This window comes from Ischnura elegans, chromosome 6, assembly GCF_921293095.1.
Source record: "Ischnura elegans chromosome 6, ioIscEleg1.1, whole genome shotgun sequence".
NCBI classification, from domain to species: Eukaryota; Metazoa; Arthropoda; class Insecta; order Odonata; family Coenagrionidae; genus Ischnura; species Ischnura elegans.
The window spans coordinates 118,954,445-118,963,742 of NC_060251.1; positions in this window are offsets into that span (position 1 = coordinate 118,954,445).

Consider the following 9,298-nt stretch of genomic DNA (forward strand, 5'->3'; position numbering starts at 1 on the left):
AGGAAAATAAAAAAGACATTAGAGGCACGGGCTGATGGACGGCCGAGGGTGGTTTTCTGAAATCTGCGACGTAGTTACTTTTGACGTGGTTATTATCCTACGGCGCTGAGATTCCCCCGATGATTGTTCAATCTCTTGGGAAGAGTCAAACTATGTCCAGTCGTATTTTACCTTTCTTATTTTCGTGAAATTCTGATACGTAACCCCTGCGAGAGCTTTTTGACAAAATGGTTCATGAGTAGGACTAGCATCGCAGTGCAACGGCGCATGCGAAGGTAGGATCGCATTCCCTCGCATGATATGCTGCATTCACTGAAGCACAAATGCAAAATTTCTGATCCAGATCCAATGTCTTCCGCGACTTCGGAGTATCCAATGAAGGGCAATATCCGCGGAGGTTTGGATTCTAGGTATCCGATCATCCCTAGCTAGAACACAACAGAGAAGTTAATTACACAATGGTCAGTTAATGGGAGATTAAGAGATCAAATGGGTGTTAAAATTTTAGGGGTGTATTGCTGCGTCAAACCAATATTCGGAGTGATGACTTACGATGATGAAACAATTGAAGAGCAAGTTGACTTTTGAAAGACGTCTTCGAAGTTGATAAAATATCAGTCCAATGATCATCTTATACAGTTCTTCCTTTTACTTTCACAAAGCTTAAAAAGTACTCTAGTCACAGTGTTATAAAATCCTATCAATAGAGAGGGAAAAATAGCTATCAAATCATGTTGCGCCCTAGTTAGAGAAAAATAATCATAAAATTTCGGAAACATCGAATTTCAAATTAAAGAAAAAATTGAAAAATGCAGCAAACTTTACAGCAATATTGGGAGGCGACCAATCCAAAACAAAATATTGGAAAAAATCAATTTTGCATTTTGATGAAAATTCGTACTTTCATCGTCCAATTCTCATCATTCGAAGGCAATGATTCAACTTCATTAGTATAAAGCTAAATCGCCTCTTTTCTTTTATTCCTTCTCCCTGCGGTTGTTACCCGAAGCGGAACCAATATCACTGACCATTAAGAATTCTTGCAATGCGGCACCAAAAATATTCAGGACACACACACTTTAATTGCTTTTTTATTGCTAAGAGATCACAATTGACTCATTTAGAACATAGCCGAGTGCGCACCGAGTGATTTTTAGTGCCCTCTCTGTATTTGCTTACTCTGTGGTTTAACATTTAAATGCAAGTCAGCTAGGGCACCAATCTTCGTTTCCATTTCAAATGTAACAAATACCGGAAGCGCTAATGCTAGAAATATGCGTTCACGTAACGATTAATGTCGTGTGAATGGGGTATTACCTATCCGGCTTGATGAAGATGCATTTGCGTTTGGCACTGAGGCAATCTAGCTACTCCGTGAATCAAACATTATAAACGTGTTCTGATGTGAGCTGCACACATTACTATTACATTTTTGCAAAACATTGAGAAGGAGGAAACTGAATACTACAATGCGATGTGGTTTAGCCATATGGTGATTCGAACTGTTTCGTTTCGCCAAATGACTAAACTTCTTTCAAGGAAATATAGGCACACAACTTGAAGCTCAATGTCAGATATTAAGGCCAATTTTACGCTCTTAGAGAAGTATTGGCGTAATTATCAGCTCGCGCATTGAGACTACGCTATAATACGAAGTTTACGGCGAGGTGGGTAGAACGCATCGCTGCTGTCCCGGGATCAAAACCCGACAGAAGTATTCGTTCACCCCTAATCACAATACTCGAAATACAAAATAAACTAGCCTCTAATGTGTGATATTCACACGCCTTTGGCTTAGTAGTGAGCACTACCCTAACATATCTAAACCACCTTCGCGTCGAACTCGTGAGTAAGTGATCTCTTTTGGACGTCTTATGCTACGTTTCTCTGGTAAACTCTCGTGGGTGCAGCGATGCAAAAACAGAGTGGACTGATTACAGCATTTTACTTCTGCTCCTCCCGATTCCAATCACAGAAATCCAACGGTCAGTTCCTGAGGTACGCGAAAACCACGAAAATAGGTGCCGTAAAATCAGCATTAGTTAAGTTGTTCTTCGAACAAATATAATGCCGCATACTGTTTATGTTTGATGGGATGTTATTATGATATATTGTTATGCATACTGTTTATGTCTGAATGGGATGTTATTATGATTATAAAATCCAATTCCTGTTGTTATAGCCGTCGGGGACGAGAGGAAATAATCTTCTCGTGATGTCGGTTTAGTGCGAGTTGCATTCAACCAAAAATTTCGAAATGTTTGGTCCAATGCTGAAGTGATAGGAAATTTAAAAAATCGCAAACCCTCATTTTGCCATTTTTAAATTTCTGATATGATTGTATAATTTATAATTCCTTTCGTTCGACAATTCTTTCATGTCCCTAAAGTAGCTGCACGTGATATTTGGGGGCATTTGTTATTTTTTAAAGCGAGGTAAGACTTAAATAGATGATAATAATCGACTATTACAGCGGTGAACTTCGACGTGCCCAGCTCAGCCTAACGATAAGTTATGTTCACCGCTGCGGCATCGTGTTAAATTAATATCTATGATACGCTTACTATAATGCACGCCAATGTTCCATATTTCAGCATAATACTCATTCGATATAAGCATATCGTCGGTCGAGAAGGGCCATGGCGTTCACATCAACCCATTCATTGGACGGACGGACTTTCGTTCGTAGCGGAGAGAGAGAGAGAGAGAGAAATGTGTTCGTTGGGAATGATCGCCCATCTGTCGTCGTCGTGCAAATCCCTCTCTGTGGGGAAGGGGGGTCCCGAGCTTAGGGCTCCTTCCTGATCCCCCACACATCCGTCTTCATATACTTGGCGCTCTCATCGCCTCCTCCTATCGCCCTCCTACGGCTGAAGGCGACCCTCAGAAGCGGTCAACGGCCAACGAACGCTGAAGAAACTGCTCCAGTTTAGCACACACCCTCTCGCCAGCGCAGGGTGGTCGAAAACAGGGGAAAATACATATGTACACGCCCACCGGAAGTACATATTATTTTCTTTCTACGTCTTCTGCTTTTAGTAGTTACAAGTTTTGAATGGTTTTAATACATTTCGAAAAAAAATAAAAGAAAAATATGAAAAAATAACATGAAAAATTTACCACTTACAAAAATAAAGAAATTTCGGCAAAATTTGGAAAAAATAATTTAAAAAAACGAAAAAAGATATATATGTTGTGTATAATTATCAGTCTGCACTTTCTAAGGCAAAAATGTAATCATTCAAATCCATTCGTGTTTGATTTTGAAGTTCCCTGCTAACGCAAGCAACGCACTACACTCTCAAATGCGCCCAAAATTTATTCAAATGTAAATAGGCTGGTTAGGATGAACATTGGTTTACCCAACAGCTGCTGAGCGCCCCCTCATGTCGTACAACAAATTCTTCTTTTTGGTTAAGCAGGCGTCCAAGTGTTACGTGAGGAACTTGTTTTCTCAACACTAGTTACAAATTCAGTGACAAGGACCAGGAATCTCCAATGAACTCCTATTATTTCCAAGATATTCCTATCATTCTATCAAAACATCTTATTTTTATTCCTTCCCCTCCCTCGTTTCCCTAACATTCTACCCTCTAAAACTGTTTTCAACGTCCCCTCCCCGTTTAGTACCCGCTCCATCCACGCCTTCTGTCTCCTCCGTATCTCAATTAGAAGCTGCTTCCACTCGCCCACCATGTCCAGCACTTCGTCTTTTCTCTATCTCTCCATTCACTTCACTTCCTCCATTCTATCTTCCCTCACCTTCTCTTCCTTTCTTCCCAACTATCCGTGTTCCCGCACTGTAACTTAAAGATCAGACTTTTCAACAGCCATTTCCCAGCAGTGTTACGTATCGATCCTCCCGTTTGCTCTTGTATCCGTAGACGCCTCTGTTGCTATACAAATTCTGTTCTTGATATCGTTATTACATGTCCGTTTACCGTTAAGGAACTGCTATACCTGTCTCCGATTTCCTAAAGAATGCCCATAAACCTTGACCCAGTCTACTCTATCAAAAGTTTTTTTCATAATCCACGAAGCAAGCACGCATGTGCTGATTTTTTTCCAGCTTCCTTCTCACTCGAGTCCTCCGCACCACTATTGCATCACAGGTTGACTATTCATTCTCGAAACGAAATTGATCGTCACGCAGAACATCGTTTGCTCACGCCTCCACTCTTATTTTTCAACGAATTCCTGCATTTAGAAACCTCACCCATGTCGCTATCCTTGTTATTCCTTATACTCCATTTCATCGCCGTGCTCTGTCCCACTTGGTGTTCTTGATTAAAGTCTTCAGTGGAACTGTGCGAACTATCCAATGCCTTTTATTTCCTTTGCATGTTCCTCCTCGTCCATTGCGCAATAGTTAAAAGCCGTACCCAGGATATTAACTATTAATAGGGGGGAGACAAGCCATTGTCTAGGGGGGTGCAAACGAAGTTGTGATATTGTTTATGAGATTATTTCCTTGAAAAAATACTTTTATTTTAGTTACATATAATTTTTCGTGGGTTTAAAGAAAATGTGTTGAATGCTTTCAATTTAGTACTGATTTTGCTTAAAGACTTTTGCGATATTAGCTTCTAGGGGGGCAGCTGCCCCCTCCCTGCTCCTCGCTGGGTACGCCCATGCAATAGCTGCCTCATTCAAATTCCTCCATTCCGCCACAATTCCGTATCTTTTCCACCGAATCCCCTGCTCCAATAACTCTCTCTCTCTGGCCATTTCAAAATTTCCTTCCCAGGATGCACTTCACCCCCTCTGTCTCTGTTTTCAAATCCTCCCTGAAACGCCACCTCAACAATTTACAACCCCTATGCCTATTTCTTTTCTTGATTTTGATGTTTTGTTGCTCATGCATATTGTTACTTGAAGTGTTGATTTATTTTATTGGTCAACCGATGTAAAAGCCTTTGTGATGTTTTAGTTGGCGATGAATAAACAAATATAGCCCTTAGTGTCAGGGGCGCAGCTAGGAATAAAGGCTAGGGGGGGTTTTAAACGCAACTAGACCTGAGGTGTGTGGTATACCCACCAGGATAAGCGGGAGGTGCGGGGGGCCTCCCCCAGAAAATGTTTAAGATAAATGGTTCAAAATGGTAAGTTTTATGGCTTTCTCAGGGATATTTTATTAATCCTTACTCTTCCATATGTATATTAACCAAATTAAGTAAAATTGATTAAACTTACAAGAAGTTTATATCAATCCAATTAAGTGAAATGGATTGAACTTAAAAATTTCTCTGAGTTCTGGGGGGGTTTTATCCCCCAAACCCCCCCCTCCCTGCGCCACTGCTTAGTGCCACTTTCGCCGCATGCGATATTGGGCAAGCAGCCCTATTGTCTCCACATTGCGCAGTTTCCTTCTTTTTCTAAGGCGGAGCTGGATCTAGAAATCCTCCGGCCCCTGCACCTCCTTTTATAATACACGCAGTAATTGGGAATATCTTCTCCGACCCTCTTCCAAATTCTTCCTGAGCTCGCATGAAATATTATCCCCGCCCACAGCTTTCCTTGACTTCACATCCCCAAGGGTCCTCTCGATTTCCAGGCCCAACATCCGAAATCACCCATATCCTCTTGCACTTCCCTCCTCTATGTTCAGACTTTGTGTTCAGACTTCGATTTTTCCCGTTAGCATCCTTCCATTTTCAATAGCATGGCTAGTCCCCTTATTACAACCCAATTACGACTCTACCTTAGCGTGCCCTCCTCTCCTTCCTCCTGGAACTGTGCTATTTCTTCGTACTTCCTTTTCCACCTTCCTTTTTCTTGCCTCCAGATTATTATATTGATATATTGTTTTCCCCAAAAAATCCTTTGCCTTGTCGACGCTTTATCATGCCATTCTCTCCGCCATTTTGCTATTCGTTTCCCTGTGATTGACGGTTCTTTTTATCCTTCTACTACTCTTCAATCGACATCTGCGCTGCTGCGGTTCCTCCACTTTGAACCCTCTTGCACCCTCCCTTTTCTTTCTGCATCCATAACGATTTATTACCACACTTTTTTAGTCATCTTCGGAGCTTCTAAGTTACACTATGTCACCATTCTAATTTTTCCCCCTGTGCTACATCTCACTACGTCTAGGATAAAGTTTGAATCCGCAGAAGCCGCCCAAATTTTTTTTTCACTATTCCTGAAACTCTCTCTTACCATGATGCAGTCTATCTGATATTCATCCATATCCCCTGGACTTTTTCATGTGTACATACGCACAGAGGTCCAAAATCTAAAATAGGTGGTCGAAATTGTTACCGCTTTTATTCTTCGCCACCGTTGTATTATGAAGAAGCGTTTTAGAAGATTTTTATCCGCTAAATCCAAATATGAAGTTATGTTTGATGTATCTCTGGTATTATTGTTTTTATATGGCAAATTATTTAAACAATTAAATGTTAAAAATAGATATTATATCTAATTAAATCATTCACGGCGTTGATTGATGCACATAAAATAAATCGAGGTAGTTTTTTCAGATCTGTGACTGTTATTTGTTAAATTTCATATAGTTGATAAATTATATAAATAATTAAAGTTTGCCCTTTTCAAAACAACTTTAATATGTTTTCCTATTTAAGTTTTATCTTTTGAGCCAAAAGTTAAAGTTTTTATGCATAATCTATGACCCTTTCTATTTTTTTCATTAATGTGCTTAACAATTCAAATATATATAAAACAAATAGAATACTGTCAATGCCCGAAAGGCATAGCTTAAATTCGGATTAGTCACCTTCAAGTCGTTGGGTGAGGTAACCACAAGGATTGGAAGCAATCATTTAGGCATTCTTTATCTTCAAATCAAATATGTCGATTAAATAATCCATGACATATAACTTCTTGAAGGATATATGGAGTCTTCTTAACGCTCAATAAATTTTTCATTTAGAGTAAGGTTCGTCAATTTTATCCCTTCCATTGCAGTGGCGGCCTGCCCTTAAGGACTCTCGGACGCCGCCCCCCCAAATATTTGAAAAAGGAAAAAAATTAAATACCCATTCAATTATAATAATAAATCTTATTATCCAAAGTTTTTTTCAATCGCATGCATCGAAAATGTAGGAAAAACACGCAAAAATAGCGCGAGATTTGTAGCCGCGGGGCGCTGGCCAGAACGTCCCAATCCATCGCCATACAGTTTTATGAAGAGTGGTAGTGGTGGGGGCTGCTGGTGCTATGACGCGTCCAAGCTTGTGCCTTATGGAAGTCTTGGGACGCCGCCCGAGCATGCGCAGAGCGACATCGTATCAACAGAGCGTATCTAGTGAGTTGACATCGCCGCACCGGCCGGCAGCCGTATAATCTTGGTGTTGCACTGTTGCAGAATACCTTTTTTGGTGACAAGTTGACTTATTGTGTGTAAATTGTTTTATGAAATAAGTGTTTGGTATGTTAATAGGCCTATTTTTTGTTGAGTTAATCGAGTAAGCGATTGTTAATGATTTAGTGTTAGGGATTGTTTTGTGTATTAGTAAGTCATAATGGTCTCGTCTATTTCCAGCGATGTGAATTTTATTATTATCAATGGAATTAAGGACCTGGAAAGTAAGATCGAGCTCAGGACTGTAGGTCCCCCCCTAGGCCTTTACTAAATATAAATCAACAACAAAGGCCTCTAAAGCACGAAAAAGTTTCATAAAATTATGCTGATTGGTTGTGTGGGTGCAAAATTATACATTATTTTTCTATCCTTGTTTGGTAATGGGAGTTGCAGACCGTGCATAGACGGTGAATGCCTTATCCCAAAACCCGTAAAAGACCCTACCATTCCTCTCAACCGCCGCCCAATTTCCTTGCTTTCGAACATCTCAAAAATGTTCGAAATAATCATCAAAAAACGTCTCGACATTTAATTATTGACATTAAACAATTGACATTATCCGCCCGGAGCAAATGGGATTCCGCCAAGGAATCTCTACATTGCACCAAGTCCTGAGACTAGCTGAATACGTTGCCCAAGGTTATCAACGCCGTATGTATACGGCAGTGGTTTTCCTAGACGTCGCCAAGGCATTCGATCAAGTGTGGCACAAGGGCCTAATTCTTAAGCTTTGCAGGGCGAAAATTCCGCCCAATCTCTCGAAACTCATCCACAGTTTCCTGCACGAGAGAAAATTCCAGGTAGCCGAAGGCGGTGAATTGTCGCAAGCGAGAGAAACGAACTGTGGCGTTCCCCAGGGCGCCATTTTGTCACCTACAATCTTCAACCTTTATGTCAATGACCTTCCTTCTTCTCCACAAACTCAAACTTTTATGTTTGCCGATGACACCGCAATCGCGGCTCAATCCTGGAACGGCAATTACGCTATGCGTAAACTTCAAAACCCATCTTTCTCTTCTTGAAAAGTGGACTGTTTCGTCGAAGACGACAATCAACGCTGCCAAAAGCAGTCTTGTCGTCTTTCAACGACGAAAAGAACCTATCTCCAATCCCCTTACCTTTAATTCCTGCAAAATACCAATGGTTATTAAACACAAATTCTTAGGGTTACACTTTGATACTAAATTACTCTGGTCCGCACAAGTAAAGCAAGCCATTAGAACTGCTACCGCCACTAGGGTATCGCTCAGCTGCATGCTGAACACGCGATCTGCTATCGCAAGAAAGGACAAGGTGACGCTGTACAAGTCCTACATACGACCAAGGCTGCTTTACGGGTGTGAAGTGTTCGGCTGTCCCTATCGGTCCCTTACGAATATCAAACGCTTAGAAACATTCCAGAATCGTACTCTGCGCTACATCACAAACCAACGTAAACTCATTCCAATTGCAGAAATAAGACGCGCTAATAAAGTACCCAAAATACACGAGTTCATTAAGTCACAAGCTGTGAGACTTCAGAACTCCCTTTCACGTAACCCGCTTACAAAGACACTAAGGGATTACCCTGTACAGTTTAAACGCTTTAAAAGCTACAGACTTCCAAAAGAAATATTAATGCGCCAATACCGAATTCTTTCCTATGTCTTTTCCTTCAAATAATTATTGTCATTGTCAATCTTGTTTTGTGGTTTGAAAAAAGAAAAAATGAAAATACTTAAAACAAAACAATATATTAAATTGTTCAAAATCAAGAAAAAAAAAGATAAAACTTGATAAAATATGTGCAAAAAATATAAAAATGAACAAAATGCATTGTTATGCACACAAAAAGTGAAATAACTGGGAAATTCCTAAAATAAATGTTTAAATTGAATTGTCATGTTTTGGGCCCATCAGGGTCGTTCCCGGCTTCCGACGCCGTTTAGTTTTTAGTCTTCATAACTTTAGAGTGATTTTGCACGCGCTCACTAC